General features: G+C 48.2%; 1 pseudogene; it reads left to right on the forward strand.

Moving 5' to 3' along the window:
• LOC134375254 (rho GTPase-activating protein 20-like) overlaps nucleotides 1–14778 on the forward strand; it is a 138991-nt pseudogene extending 124213 nt beyond the window's left edge.
• The last annotated feature ends 1077 nt before the right edge of the window (nucleotides 14779–15855 follow it).

A 15855-nucleotide genomic window follows, 5' to 3' on the forward strand; every position in this document is an offset into this window, starting at 1 on the left:
AGGCTGGAACTGCTGAGTGCATGAAGCAGGAGCCAGTAGAAGCCGCAGCTGTGTCCTTCAGATGGAGTTACTTGGAGGCAGCAGGGAGGAAGAAGAGGGCCTTGGTGGCCCCCAGGAGAGCAAGACCACTAATTGGGTTCCCGTGGAGCCACGCAGGAGGAGCCAGAACAGCTGAAAAAGGGGAGCCATTCAGAGGCCGATGAGTCATCGCAAGGGACCAGTGCAGGCCCCATCCCATGGGAACTGTTTGGAGCATGGGCAGTGTGAGAGACAGGCCCACCAGGAGAACACTGGGACACAGCAAGGACAGCCGATCTGACCCCCAGTCAGCACAGGACCACTCAGAGGAGACTGGTCCGGAATGCAGAATTGTATGGGGTGCAGTTTGATGGAAGAACTCAGGCCTAGATCATAGTTTCTACACCACCCAGGTGCACCAGGTCTCTGGAGAGGCGGAAGTACCTATAAGGTCAACCATTAAACCCTGAGCTGCAAGAAAAGGCTTCCCTAGGGAAACAGCAACAAAGCAGCAATTTAGCTCAACCACACAGCTCAAGTACTGATTCCCATAGGAAGTGGGATGAAAAGGACAAAAAATTAGTTCCAGCCCAGGCATACCACCAGTGCCTTGGTGTCTGCCAGGGGACATGAGGCATGGAGTGGGGACTGGACCCCCCTCCCACAACCAGGCACACTGTGCCAGCACCTCAGGGCCTGCCTGGGGACCCAAGGCATGGAGAAGGGGACCAGAACCCCCAACCACAACCAGACATACCGCATCAGTGCCTCGGGGCCCACCCGCTGACCTGAAGCATGGAGCCAGGGACCGGAGCCCCCTCCCACAACCAGGCACCGCTCCAGTTCCTTGGGGCCCACCTGGGGACCCAAGCTATGGAGCCAGGGACCAGACACTCCTCACAACCAGGCACACCAGCAGCACCAAGAAGCATGCCAAAAACATCACCTCCATGTGGGTAGCCCATCACAGCCGTCACAATAACCATGGCTGCCATGAAAGCAGCTAGATGCCACAACCACCATGCAAATGGTCCACCAGCCCCTGGAATGCACTGACACAAGGAGAGTCACCAGCAGAGATAAAGAAAAGAGGAGGACGTCTCTCTCCACAAAGCCCATTTCAGAGTGACAGAGAAGCATCTGCTCTATGATAATATTGGGGGACCTGATCACACCTCTCAGCATTGGACAGATCATCTAGGCAACAAATCAACAGAGTAACCATTATTCTTTAAGAAGGAGAGAAGAAATCTAGGGTAATTACAGGGAGTATGGGGAGAGATTGGACAAAGGGTGTAAAGAATAATTATGATTTGTAACAATACTTAGGCTAGTAATATTGCTTGGTCAACATATCTCTATGTTGAACCCCCAAAATATGTATAATCAATTTTGATTCAATAAAAATGAAAAAAAAATATAAAATCCCTTATGAATGACAAAATGAAAACAGTAGAAAATGTACTATTGTAAGCTTGACATATATGTGAAAGTGATACCAATGAAACAGAGATTTGGGACAAAATTGGCCTTGGAAGCTGGTGTAGCAGAGCATAAGCTTTCAGAATAGACCTGAAAGTCTTAATAGCTAAGGTTTGGGTTCTCACCAAGAGACAGCATTTCTGTGTTGCTACTTGGAAATAAAGAAGCACTTTAAATTTAATCATTGTTAAAGTTTGTCAGAAAACTTTGTGGGTTTTGGTTGAGAATATTCTGAAATGTTATAGGATTTGCCTCAGCTAAAACACATTGTACTGGTTTCAGGGAAATATTTCAGGCAGCACTTTTTTATGGGACATTTTTCTGCATTCTTTTACATTTTCATTGGGTTGTGAAGGCAGTGTACAAAAAAAATAAATAAATCCCCAGTGCTTTTTAAAATTTTCTCTTTCTGTATAGGCAGTCCTCACTTTGTATGGTACCACGTTAACGGAAATTCCTGCATATCTGAACTCTGTTCCTGATTCACCCCCTTGACTTGCACAGTTCCTTATGCAAAGTTAGGGTTGCCCATCTTTACAAGTTTTTTAATGAAATGTTTAAACAGCACATTTTTCTGTCTTTAGGCTATTAGACCAGCTTCCGAGAGCAAATGTTGTTCTCCTAAGGTATCTTTTTGGGGTATTACACAACATCGAACAACAGTCCTCGTGTAACCAGATGACTGCATATAATTTAGCTGTGTGTATCGCTCCAAGCATACTTTGGCCTCCTCTTTCCTCCAGGCCAGAAGTAGAAAGTGAATTTACAAAAAAGGTAAAGAAGTTTCTCATTTTTATGCCCTGGGGGACTGAGTCCCCAATTTGAAACCAAAATTCAGAGCATTAATTCTGAAAGACAGTTTCTTAATTAACTTAAGTACACCTCCTTATAAACTGAGTCTACTGATTGTGAAGTGTTTTATCCTATCCTAATAGGCTATAGGAAGGTGATTGTTAAGCAGAAAAGAGATTGCACTTGGATTTCTTCTCTTTTCCCTTTAAGGAGGCTAAACTCTATGACTGACTTAAACCATAAAGTGATAATAAAGCAGTTCATATGATTATTAAATTAAAAAAAAAAACCAAGGACTTTGGAGTTAGACAAGCCAAGGTTTAATTCTCAGCCCCCCATTTGCCAGATGTACAGTCTTAGGCAAAGTCAGTTATACTGAGCCACTATGTCCTCATCTGAAAAATGGAGGTGGTGATAATACTGTAGTTACTTGAAATCACACTCCTGTAGTGCCTGGCAGTTAATAAAGGGTTTGGGGATATTAGTTTCCTTTGCTCCCAACATTCCTCCTGCCCCTTGGCCTCAGCTACTGGGGTAAGAAACTACAGAAAGGTTCCAGTACATCTCAATGGATGCACAAAGCCCCCTAGTAAACTCTTACCCCACAAGCACTTTCAGTTAGGAAGCTTATGGAAGGCAACAGTGGATAAGCTAGTCAGACAAGTGCATAGGTAGACACTAGTCAGGAAAAACACAAATGTTCTTTCTAGCTGTCTCTGTCCTTCACAATATACCCACAGAGGAGCCCTCTTCCCAAGCTTAGGACAAGCTGTCCTTTACACAAGAAGTACTTTGCATAAGTCTTTATCTTGTAATAATACTTTACAAATTTTAATAACAAAATATATTTCTTCATCCCAAACACCCTATAGAGAATACTTGAAATTATCCCAATTTTACAAACAGAGCTATTGGTATAAAATGTTAGCATTAAGCCAAGTACACAAATAATTTTAGGCTACTGATTAAAATTAAGTTCTATGTCCAAACTTCTCTTGAAAGTATTTTTTAGGGGAAAATTTTGTATACTTTTAAAGCATATAAATTTCTCAGGATACTTTAGTATTTTTTGTTAAAATCAAGATTCACATAAAATGTGATTTATAAACACGTTATATGAAAAGTAGCAGTTCATTCTCCCTTTTTTACAGGTTCCCCTGCTTGTACAGTTTCTGATTGAAAATTGCTGCACGATATTTGGTGAAGAAATTACTTCCCTCTTAGGAGAGACTTCAGTGAGATGTGACACTAGAGAGAATGCCTCAGGTATTGTGAATAATTGGGTTGGTTTTTGTGAGAAAGAGAGATTTTGTCTGTGAAGATGCTGGGACAGTGGTTGCCCAGAAGCCCACAGCAGCTGAGGTGAAAGAGGCCTCTGACCTGGGTCACTGGGGCCCAGGGCCTCTGTTCCTTCCTTAGAAGTCCTGCTATATAGGTCAGGGTATATTAGCAGTGTGGTGGGATTAAGAAATGTGTAAGATGAGGTCCCAGCCTTCAAGAAATGTTTAATGGCAGCGTGCTGTGGCATTATAGTTTGAAGCTTTTTTTTTTTTTTTTTAGTAAAACTTTATGAAGAATCCTACTATATATAATAGAATTGCTGTTGTTAAAACTAGGGTAGAAGGCCCAGAGGCAGTAGAGGCAGACCTGTTTTTTGTTCTTGTTTTCCTTTTTCTCCTTCCTCTTACTGGTCCCCGAGACACCTCAGGATTCTAGTGTGCTATGAAACAGTTTGAAAACTAGCATCATTTTGTGGGGGAAGTGCTGAATTCAAAGACATACAACCTTCCAGAATTCCTCTACTGCCAGTTATGTCATCCTTGACCAATTATTCTATGCCACTGAACATCAGTATCTTCATCTGTAAAATGTGGAAAACAATAAAATCTAACTTAATGATTATTGTAAAGGTTAACTAAGGTAATGGATATTAAAGAACTTTGTAAAAGAGGAACTAATAGGGTTAGTAAATGGTTTCCCCAAGACTACAGTTAATCATGTATAAACACCAACAATCCATGTTGAAGGCAGTCTTATTTGGAATCTGGGTATACCTAGTATTAATTCCCTTATGCTGTTGTTTTGGTTTGGTTTTTTTTTTTAACCTTTTCATGGTCTTATAACATTTTCACTGTTTTGAGAAAACCTTAAGAAACGTTTTGTCAGGAACTGAGATAAGTTTAGTACAGTATACCCCAACAGTTTATTTTTCTTCTGCACTAACAATTGAGAAGATTGTGACAGAATCTTTCTTTCCTGAGAGTAGAGATTTGAACACTCTATGTGAAAAGAGAATTTAATTAAGCACCATAGTTTGTGTTTAAGGCAGCTTGGGCTATATTTATGGTAAGTAAATATGTTAACCATGGTCTGGTTTTTTTTTTGACAGCTATCTCTTGCTTCCAACCAAGTGACTCTTCCCATGACAGCTTGGAAAATGAAGTAAATGGGGATGTGGATGCTCCATGTAGTGACTTGGCAAATAAACTTGACCAGAGTAGCAGAAGGATGGACTCTGTCTTAACCCTCAGTGACCATAGTCTTGACCAGCCTAAGGCCGAAGGCCTTGACCAGCCTGAGATGGAAGACCTTGACCAGCCTGAGGTTGAAGGCCTTGACCAGCCTGGGGCGGAAGGCCTTGACCAGCCTCAGGTTGAAGGCCTTGACCAGCCTGAGGCCGAAGGGCTTGACCAGCCTGAGATGGAAGACCCTGACCAGCCTCAGGCCAAAGGCCCTGACCAGCATCAGGTCGAAGGCCCTTACCAGCCTGAGGCGGACGGCCCTGACCAGCCTGAGGCGGACGGCCCTGACCAGCCTGAGGCCAAAGGCCCTGACCAGCCTGAGGCGGAAGGCCTTGAGCAGCCTGAGACCGAAGGCCTTGAACAGCCTGAGACGGAAGGCCTTGACCAGCCTGAGGCCGAAGGCCTTGACCTGCCTGAGATGGAAGACCCTGACCAGCCTCAGGCCGAAGGCCCTGACCAGCCTCAGGTCGAAGGCCCTGACCAGCCTCAGGCCGAAGGCCGTGACCAGCCTGAGGCGGATGGCCTTGACCAGCCTGAGGCCGAAGGCCTTGAACAGCCTGAGACGGAAGGCCTTGACCAGCCTGAGGCCGAAGGCCTTGACCAGCCTGAGATGGAAGACCCTGACCAGCCTCAGGCCGAAGGCCCTGACCAGCCTGAGATGGAAGACCCTGACCAGCCTGAGGTCGAAGACCCTGACCAGCCTGAGGCTGATGGCCTTGACCAGCCTGAGATGGAAGACCCTGACCAGCCTGAGGTCGAAGACCCTGACCAGCCTCAGGCCGATGGCCCTGACCAGCCTCAGGTCGCAGGCCCTGACCAGCCTCAGGCCGAAGGCCGTGACCAGCCTGAGGCGGATGGCCTTGACCAGCCTCAGGCCAAAGGCCCTGAACAGCCTCAGGTCGAAGGCTCTGACCAGCCTGAGGCCGAAAGCCCTTACCAGCCTGAGATGGAAGACCCTGACCAGCTTGGGGTCGAAGACCCTGACCAGCCTCAGGCCGAAGGCCTTGAGCAGCCTCAGATGGAAGACCGTGACCAGCGTGAGGCCAATGGCCTTGACCAGCCTGAGGTCGAAGGCCTTGAGCAGCCTGAAGTTGAAGGCCTTGACCAGCCTGAGATGGAAGACCTTTACCAGCCTGAGGCCGAAGGCCTTGACCAGCCTGAGATGGAAGACCCTGACCAGCTTGAGGTCGAAGACCCAGACCAGCCTCAGGCCGAAGACCCTGACCAGCCTCAGGTTGAAGGCCCTGACCAGCCTGAGGCCGAAGGCCCTGACCAGCCTCAGGTTGAATGCCCTGACCAGCCTGAGGCCGAAAGCCCTTACCAGCCTGAGGCTGAAGGCCCTGACCAGCCTGAGGCCGATGGCCTTGACCATCCTGAGGCTGAAGGCCTTGACCAGTCTCAGGTCAATGGCCTTGATGAGCCTGAGGTTGAAGGCCTTGACCAGCCTGAGATGGAAGACCCTGACCAGCCTGAGGTCGAAGACCCTGAACAGCCGCAGGCCGAAGACCCTGACCAGCCTCAGGCCGAAGGCACTGACCAGCCTGTGGCGGACGGACTTGAGCAGCCTCAGGTCGAAGGCCCTGACCAGGCTGAGGCCAAAAGCCTTGACCAGCATGAGGCAGAAGGCCTTGACCAGCCTGAGGTTGAAGGCCTTGACCAGCCTGAAGTTGAAGGCCTTGACCAGCCTGAGATGGAAGACCTTTACCAGCCTGAGGCCGAAGGCCTTGACCAGCCTGAGATGGAAGACCCTGACCAGCCTGAGTCCGAAGGCCTTCACCAGCCTGAGGCTGAAGTCCCTGACCAGCCTGAAATGGAAGGCCTTTACCAGCCTGAGGTCGAAGGCCCTGACCAGCCTGAGGCCGAGGACCCTGACCAGCCTCAGGTCAAAGGCCCTGACCAGCTTGAGGCTGATGGCCTTGACCAGCCTGAGATGGAAGACCCTGACCAGCCTGAGGTCGAAGGCCCTGACCAGCCTCAGGCGAACGGCCTTCACCAGCCTGAGGAGGAAAGCCTTGACCAGCCTGAGGCGGAAGGCCTTGACCAGCCTGAGATGGAAGGCCCTCACCAGCGTGAGATGGAAGACCCTGACCAGCCTCAGGCCGAAGCCCGTGACCAGCCTGAGGCGGAAGACCTTGACCAGCCTGAGATGGAAGACCTTGACCAGCCTGAGGGTGAAGGCCTTGACCAGCCTGAGATGGAAGACGTTGATCAGCCTGAGATGGAAGGCCCTGACCAGGGTGAGATGGAAGACCCTGACCAGCCTCAGGCCGAAGGCCGTGACCAGCCTGAGGCAGAAGGCCTTGACCAGCCTGAGGCCGATGGCCTTGAACAGCCTGAGGTCGTAGGCCTTGACCAGCCTGAGATGGAAGACCTTGACCAGCCTGAGGCAGAATGCCTTGACCACCCTGAGGCCAAAGGCCCTGACCAGCCTGAGGCCGAAGGCCCTGAACAGCCTCAGTTCGAAGGCCCTGACCAGCCTCAGGCCGTAGGCCCTGAACAGCCTCAGGTCGAAGGCCCTGACCAGCCTGAGGCCGAAGGCCTTGACCAGCCTGAGATTGAAGACCCTGACCAGCTTGAGGTCGAAGACACTGACCAGCCTGAGGCCGAAGGCCTTGACCAGCCTGAGGCGGATGGCCTTGACCAGCCCAAGGTCAAAGGCCTTGACCAGCCTGAGGCGGATAGCCTTGACCAGCCTGAGGCCGAAGGCCTTGACCAGCCTGAGATGGAAGGCCTTGACCAGCCAGAGGCCGAAGGCCCTGACCAGCCTGAGGCTGAAGGCCCTGACCTGCCTGAGGCCGAAGGCGCTGACCAGCCTGAGGTCGAAGGCCCTGACCAGCCTGAGGCCGAAAGCCCTTACCAGCCTGAGGCCGAAGGCCTTGAGCAGCCTGAGGCCGAAGGCCTTGAGCAGCCTGAGGCGGATAGCCTTGACCAGCCTGAGGCCGAAGGCCTTGAGCAGCCTGAGGCGGATAGCCTTGACCAGCCTGAGGCCGAAGGCCTTAAGCAGCCTGAGATCGAAGACCCTGACCAGGTTGAGGTCGAAAACCCTGACCAGCCTCAGGTCGAAGGCCCTGACCAGCCTGAGGCCGAAGGCCCTGACGAGGCTGAGGCCAAAAGCCTTGACCACCCTGAGGCGGAAGGCCTTGACCAGCCTGAGGTTGAAGGCCTAGACCAGCCTGAGATGGAAGACCTTTACCAGCCTGAGGCCAAAGGCCTTGACCAGCCTGCGATGGAAGACCCTGACCAGCCTGAGGCCAAAGGCCTTTACCAGCCTCAGGTCAAAGGCCTTGACCAGCCTGAGGCTGAAGTCCTTGACCAGCCTGAAATGGAAGGCCTTGACCAGCCTGAGGTCGAAGGCCTTGACCAGCCTGAGGCCGAGGACCCTGACCGGCCTCAGGTTGAAGGCCCTGACCAGCTTGAGGCTGATGGCCTTGACCAGCCTGAGATGGAAGACCCTGACCAGCCTCAGGCCGAAGGCCCTGACCAGCCTCAGGCGAACGGTCTTGACCAGCCTGAGGCCGAAAGCCTTGACCAGCCTGAGGTCGAAGGCCTTGACCAGCCTGAGGTCGAAGGCCTTGACCAGCCTGACATGGAAGACTTTTACCAGCCTGAGGCCGAAAGCCTTCACCAGCCTGAGGCGAAAGGCCTTGACCAGCCTGAGGTCGAAGGCCTTGACCAGCCTGAGATGGAAGACCTTGACCAGCCTGAGGTCAAAGCCCTTGACCAGCCTGAGATGGAAGACCTTGACCAGCCTGGGATGGAAGACCCTGACCAGCATGAGATGGAAGACCCTGACCAGCCTCACGCCGAAGGCCCTGACCAGCCTCAGGTTGAAGGCCGTGACCAGCCTCAGTTCAAAGGCTCTGACCAGCCTCAGGCCAAAGGCCCTGAACAGCCTCAGTTTGAAGGCCCTGACCAGCCTCAGGCCAAATGCCCTGAACAGCCTCAGGTTGAAGGCTCTGACCAGACTGAGGCCGAAGGCGTTGAGCAGCCTGAGATGGAAGACCCTGACCAGCTTGAGGTCGAAGACCTTGACCAGCCTCAGGCCGAAGACCCTGACCAGCCTCAGGCCAAAGGCCTTGAGCAGCCTGAGGAGGACGGCCTTGACCAGCCTGAGGTCGAAGGCCTTGAGGAGCCTGAGGTGGATACCCTTGACCAGCCTGAGATGGAAGGCCTTGACAAGCCTGAGGTCGAAGGCCTTGACCAGCCTGAGATGGGAGACCTTGACCAGCCTGATGCCGAAGGCCTTGACCAGCCAGAGGCCGAAGACCCTGACCAGCCAGAGGCCGAAGGCGCTGACCAGCCTGAGGCCGAAGGCCCTTACCAGCCTCAGGTTGAAGGCCCTGACCAGCCTCAGGCCGAAGGCCCTGAACAGTCTGAGGCCGAAAGCCCTTACCAGCCTGAGGCCGAAGGCCTTGAGCAGCCTGAGATGGAAGGCCCTGACCAGCCTCAGGCCGAAGACTCTGACCAGCCTCAGGTCGAAGGCCCTGACCAGCCTGAGCTGGAAGGCCTTGACCAGCCTGAGCTGGAAGGCCTTGACCAGCCTGAGGCCGAAAGCCCTGACCAGCCTGAGGCCAAAGGCCTTGACCAGCCTGAGATAGAAGACCCTGACCAGCTTGAGGTCAAAGACCCTGACCAGCCTCAGGCCGAAGACCCTGACCAGCCTGAGGTTGAAGGTCCTGACCAGCCTCAGGTGGATGGCCCTGACCAGTCTGAGGCCGAAAGCCTTGACGAGCCTGAGGCTGACGGCCTTGACCAGGCTGAGATGGAAGTCCCTGACCAGCCTGAGGTCGAAGGCCCTGACCAGCCGCAGGCCCAAGGCCTTGACCAGCCTGAGGCCGAAGGCACTGACCAGCTTGAGGCGGACGGCCTTGACCAGCCTCAGGTTGAAGTCCCTGACCAGCCTGAGGTGTATAGCCTTGACCAGTCTGAGGCCGAAGGCCTTGACCAGCCTGAGCTGGAAGGCCTTGACCAGCCTGAGGCCGAAGACCCTGACCAGCCTGAGGCCGAAAGCCTTGACCAGCCTGACATAGAAGACCCTGACCAGCTTGAGGTCGAAGACCCTGACCAGCCTCAGACCGAAGACCCTGAACAGCCTGAGGTTGAAGGCCTTGACCAGCCTCAGGTGGATGGCCCTGACCAGCCTGAGGCCAAAAGCCTTGACCAGCCTGAGATGGAAGGCCTTGACCAGCCTGAGATGGAAGACCCTGACCAGCCTGAGGTTGAAGGCCCTGACCAGCCGCAGGCCGAAGGCCTTGACCAGCCTGAGGCCGAAGGCACTGACCAGCCTGAGGCCGAAGGCACTGACCAGCCTGAGGCCGAAGGCCCTGACCAGGCTGAGGCTGAAAACCTTGATCAGCCTGAGGCAGAAGGCCTTGACCAGCCTGACGTCGAAAGCCTTGACCAGCCTGAGATGGAAGACCATTACCAGCCTGAGGCCAAAGGCCTTGACCAGCCTGAGATGGAAGACCTTGACCAGCCTGAGGCCGAAGGCCTTGACCAGCCTGAAGCGGAAGGCCTTGACCAGCCTGAGGCCGAAGGCCTTGACCAGCCTCAGGTCAAAGGCCTTGACCAGCCTGAGGCTGAAATCCTTAACCAGCCTGAAATGGAAGGCCTTGACCAGCCTGAGGTCGAAGGCCTTGACCAGCCTGAGGCCGAGGACCCTGACCCGCCGCAGGCTGTGGACCCTGACCAGCCTCAGGTCGAAGGCCCTGACCAGCTTGAGGCTGATGGCCTCGAGCAGCCTGAGATGGAAGACCTTGACCAGCCTGAGGTTGAAGGCTTTTTAACCCCGAGTGACTTTGACTTAGACCAGTCTAAAGATGAAGACATTCAAAGGAACCAGCCTCTTGAATCCAAGCTGATGACCGCTATAGTGATGTACAGAGAGGCTCTTCCACTGCAGGAGCATTTCAGTGCCCCATCTGACTTGTGCTCACCCAGCTACCTGTCCTCAGATGCAACAGATGCTCCAAAAACCCTGAGTCGACTCCAGCGCTGCTCGAAGCCCTGCACCAACTATCTAGATTCTAAGCTTTCCTCTCTCAAGGAGTTTTATCAGAAAAAATTACGCAAGTCCAGCCATGTTGCAATTTTCTCTCAAAAAGATGAGGATTATCTGAAGCAGAATCAATCTCTCCAGGAAGGGGATAAGACATGTTTTAAACAGAGTTCAGTCACAAGCACTAATGTCAGCAAGAAAAATGCCACCAATCAAAACATTAAGAAGAAAAGCATGTCTGGTACTGAAGGAAATCATGAAAAACTTTTCCCTAAGTCCAAGATATGTTTTAAACAGAGTTCAGTCACAAGCACTAATGTCAGCAAGGAAAATGCCACCAATCAAAACATTAAGAAGAAAAGCATGTCTGGTACTGAAGCAAATCATGAAGAACTTTTCCCTAAGTCCAAGATATGTTTTAAACAGAGTTCAGTCACAAGCACTAATGTCAGCAAGGAAAATGCCACCAATCAAAACATTAAGAAGAAAAGCATGTCTGGTACTGAAGCAAATCATGAAGAACTTTTCCCTAAGTCCAAGATATGTTTTAAACAGAGTTCAGTCACAAGCACTAATGTCAGCAAGGAAAATGCCACCAATCAAAACATTAAGAAGAAAAGCATGTCTGGTACTGAAGCAAATCATGAAGAACTTTTCCCTAAGTCCAAGATATGTTTTAAACAGAGTTCAGTCACAAGCACTAATGTCAGCAAGGAAAATGCCACCAATCAAAACATTAAGTACAAAAGCATGTCTGGTACTGAAGGAAATCATGAAAAACTTTTCCCTAAGTCCAAGATATGTTTTAAAGAGAGTTCAGTCACAAGCACTAATGTCAGCAAGAAAAATGCCACCAATCAAAACATTAAGAAGAAAAACATGTCTGGTACTGAAGGAAATCATGAAAAACTTTTCCCTAAGTCCAAGATATGTTTTAAACAGAGTTCAGTCACAAGCACTAATGTCAGCAAGGAAAATGCCACCAATCAAAACATTAAGAAGAAAAGCATATCTGGTACTGAAGCAAATCATGAAAAACTTTTCCCTAAGTCCAAGATATGTTTTAAACAGAGTTCAGTCACAAGCACTAATGTCAGCAAGAGAAATGCCACCAATCAAAACATTAAGAAGAAAAGCATGTCTGGTACTGAAGGAAATCATGAAAAACTTTTCCCTAAGTCCAAGATATGTTTTAAACAGAGTTCAGTCACAAGCACTAATGTCAGCAAGGAAAATGCCACCAATCAAAACATTAAGAAGAAAAGCATGTCTGGTACTGAAGCAAATCATGAAGAACTTTTCCCTAAGTCCAAGATATGTTTTAAACAGAGTTCAGTCACAAGCACTAATGTCAGCAAGGAAAATGCCACCAATCAAAACATTAAGAACAAAAGCATGTCTGGTACTGAAGGAAATCATGAAAAACTTTTCCCTAAGTCCAAGATATGTTTTAAACAGAGTTCAGTCACAAGCACCAATGTCAGCAAGAAAAATGCCACCAATCAAAACATTAAGAACAAAAGCATGTCTGGTACTGAAGGAAATCATGAAAAACTTTTCCCTAAGTCCAAGCCAGTGTCCTTTTCTGTGGCATCATATAGTCATATGTCCTCACAAGATCATTCCAGGAACCAGCCCTTTGATGAAGATACATCGGGATACTCCCTGCCACACACAACAGGTACCCTCAAGAGTTCAAGGACACACTGGCACTGCTCAGAGCCCAACATAGATAACCAGCACTGCAACCTGATCTATCTCAGGGGGATTGATTCAAAGAAACAACATAAAACCAGCTGTGAAGCTGGTCTCTTGCAGGGAGAGGAGGATTATCTCAAACAGCATAAGTCTTTGCAAATGGAGGGTCAAAAGCTTATTAATCAGAGTTTGGTCATGGGGATTGAGTTGGGCAAGAGTAGTGCCACAAACCAAAACTCTGAGAAGGTTTTACCCCCAAGATTAAGCTTTTGCCCAAAGACTAGCTGTTCCAGCTTATCCTCCCCAGGCACTTCCGCATCTGGCTCATCAGCGAGCTGTCAGGACAGTCCTTTTTCTCAGATTTCTGAACATTCCGTGTTTACACCCACTGAAACTCCCTCTCCAATAGATTGCAATTTTCAGGCTCAAAGAAAACAGGGAGAGCTTTCTTCTGACTTTAGCAGTTCCAACTTCATTTCTGGAATGCCTGGTCCGTCATCAGGGCAGGGCAGCAGCCACCTCGTCAATACAAATAAGGATAGTGTAGGGTGGCATTCACGAATGCGTTCTATAACTCTTCACCTCAACACATGGTTGAGAAATGGTATAGCCAGTTTGAGAAACTGGTCCCTCAAAACGAAAGCAAAGGCAGCCAGGCCAGAGGAAAATAAAATAGGTTCTCTAAAAGGACTTTCAGAGCCACCTCCTCATGCTTCTGGTGTTGCAGAAGCCAACTCACTGGAAGAGAGACAGAAAGACATGCCCATGAAGGCAGTGGAAGGACTTGGTACTGTGCAGACAACCCATTCATATAATTCTTCTCCCTCCCAGGAATCAGAGAGACACAGCAGCTCTCCATTCAGCCTAGTAGACAGCGCACTCAAACTGTGTATGAAGTCCCACAAGGAAGTCAAGCTTGTAGGTCAGGGCTTTTCTAGAGTTCTGCGTTGGGGAAGAGCCTCAGCCGGCTATCAGAGAATGGAGGATATGGCCAGCCCAGACATTTAACCAAAGACATTTAACCACAATGAGGATCCGACATCTACGAGAACAAGAACTGGGCTAATAATATAAAGATGATAGTTATTATGACCCCTTTGTACAAGATATCTGGGATAGGTAGCATAAGGATAATTATTGCTAATACTTATGAATTATTGCTAATACTTTCATGAATTTGAAAATGCGTGATGTAAAATCACAAGCAGAGCCCCATTTAAATCAGTCATCTTACTTTTAGCCTGAGCTATACCTTACTGTTACCTAGTGGCAAATGTGACTTATGGTATCTGCTGGTTTTGAGGCAAAAAGAATTATGTCTTTAAAGCTACTTTTGCAAGTTTAAGGTCAAAGAGGGAAACAAGCTACACAACCTACAACAGGATCTTCCAAATAAATTGAATGTGTCAGCCATCTGGAATTCTTATAAAAATTGATAAATTCCCCCAAATTTAAAGATAATAAAAGCATATACTTAATTTAGCATACTACTGAAACTGCCTATAAGACTTTAAAGGCAGTAAAAGTATTAGTCATTTCTGAATCCTAAATGCCTGTATTTTACTTTCCTGCCAGTTTATTCAGTAAAAACTCAAAATGGGTTTTAAACATTGGTTTTAGTAAAAGAAACCATAAAAATGTATTTGAGCCTGCACCATATATATAATTAAGAAAAAACTTTTGAAGATCTTTATGTCTTATTTCCTGTTTTCTTTAGATGTCAAAATATTTGTCAGCAGTTATATTTTCTCTTTCACTAATCTATCTTCTGTATGTAACAACTAGCAAAACCTGAAGAAAATGTAATTATCAAGAAATTTTATTAAAACCCTACTACAGCCTGGCAGTTCTATGCCACCCTTCTGGGGCTCACCTGCTGATTATGTGTTGAGAGGATAGGTCACCTTCACTGTGTTGGTGGGCAATTGGTGAGTTCATTGCCAAGGATGCATCAGGTTTTAAAAGTAGGATGAATTCTGTGATGGAGATCTCGATGAGAAAATTGGTTCGTTATCTGAATTTCCGTAGATAAATGGACTGTACTTCAATCTGGGATTTGTCACTATAGGAATGATAGAAGCATGGGGCATGAAGAGTTCATGCTACAAAGGGAAATGACTATGGTGAGAACACAGATCACCACAAAATAGAAAGCAGGAAAGGAAACTGAGTAGGCCAAGTTGAGGAAACAAGGAGTTTATTGTACTTGACGAAAAGCAAACCCTGATGAATGACAGCCAATAAACGTTAAATGTATGAACTGTATAACTCTGCCATCTCATTTCTTCTCTTCTACCTACTAGTTCCTCGAAGACCCTAGCTCAATTAACACTGGTAAAAAAAGGTTATCTACCCTTGCTCTGGTCTTTCATGGTGCCAGGCACATTACAGCACCTAGGTGAGCTCTTGCATATTTACTATTCAGTTTTTCTGATTTTCTGCAAACCAAAACAGTAAATGTTAATCCAGTCTAGTCTCAGTGTCTGTGTGTTTGGAACAGTTCAGTGAGTGATTATCCTCAAGTTCTCCCCTAACTACATTTTCTGGGGAGGAGAGTGGAAAGGCCATGCACTTTAATATAATATTTAGTAAGTATACCGTCCCCTCACCACCTCAGATTTTATTACTCTGGAAAAAACAAATCTTGATCATGAAAAACGAAAGTAGCCAACTTAATATATCTGGAAGCCTTACATAGATAATATTCCTGACCTAAGAAAGGAATATTTTCTCTACAGCATAAACAAATGAGTTTAATTATGGAATGTATTGAGGACTTAATATTAAGTAATTCATTATTTCAATTGCCTGTACTAAGTATGATGGTTAATTTTATATTTCAATTTGATTTGCCATGGGGTGCCCAAACTAAATATTATTTTTGAGTATGTCCATGAGGGTGTTTCAAGACAAGATTAGCATTTGAATCAGTAGATTCAGTAATATAAGTTGCCTTCCCCTATATGGGTGGGCATCATCCAGTTTATGGAGGGCTTAAATAGAGCAAAAGGCTGAGGAAGGAAGAATTCGCCCCTTCTTTTCCTGCCTTCCAGGTGGACTGGGACATTCACCTCATCTTCTGTTCTTACACTGGGATTTACACTACCTGCTTCCCTGCATGTCAGCCCTTCCTTTTCAGACTAAGTTTCATGACTGGCATTTTCCAGGGCCTCCAGCTTGCAGATGGCAGATCGTGAGATGACTTAGTCTCCATAATGTTGTGAGCCAATTCCTTATTATAAATCATATTATGTATACAAGTATACATAACATATAAAATTATAAAATCTCTCAGTGCTGTTTCTCTGGAGAAACTTGACTAATACACTAAGGAAAAGTTGCATT

Source organism: Cynocephalus volans, chromosome 4 (genome assembly GCF_027409185.1).
Source record: "Cynocephalus volans isolate mCynVol1 chromosome 4, mCynVol1.pri, whole genome shotgun sequence".
NCBI classification, from domain to species: Eukaryota; Metazoa; Chordata; class Mammalia; order Dermoptera; family Cynocephalidae; genus Cynocephalus; species Cynocephalus volans.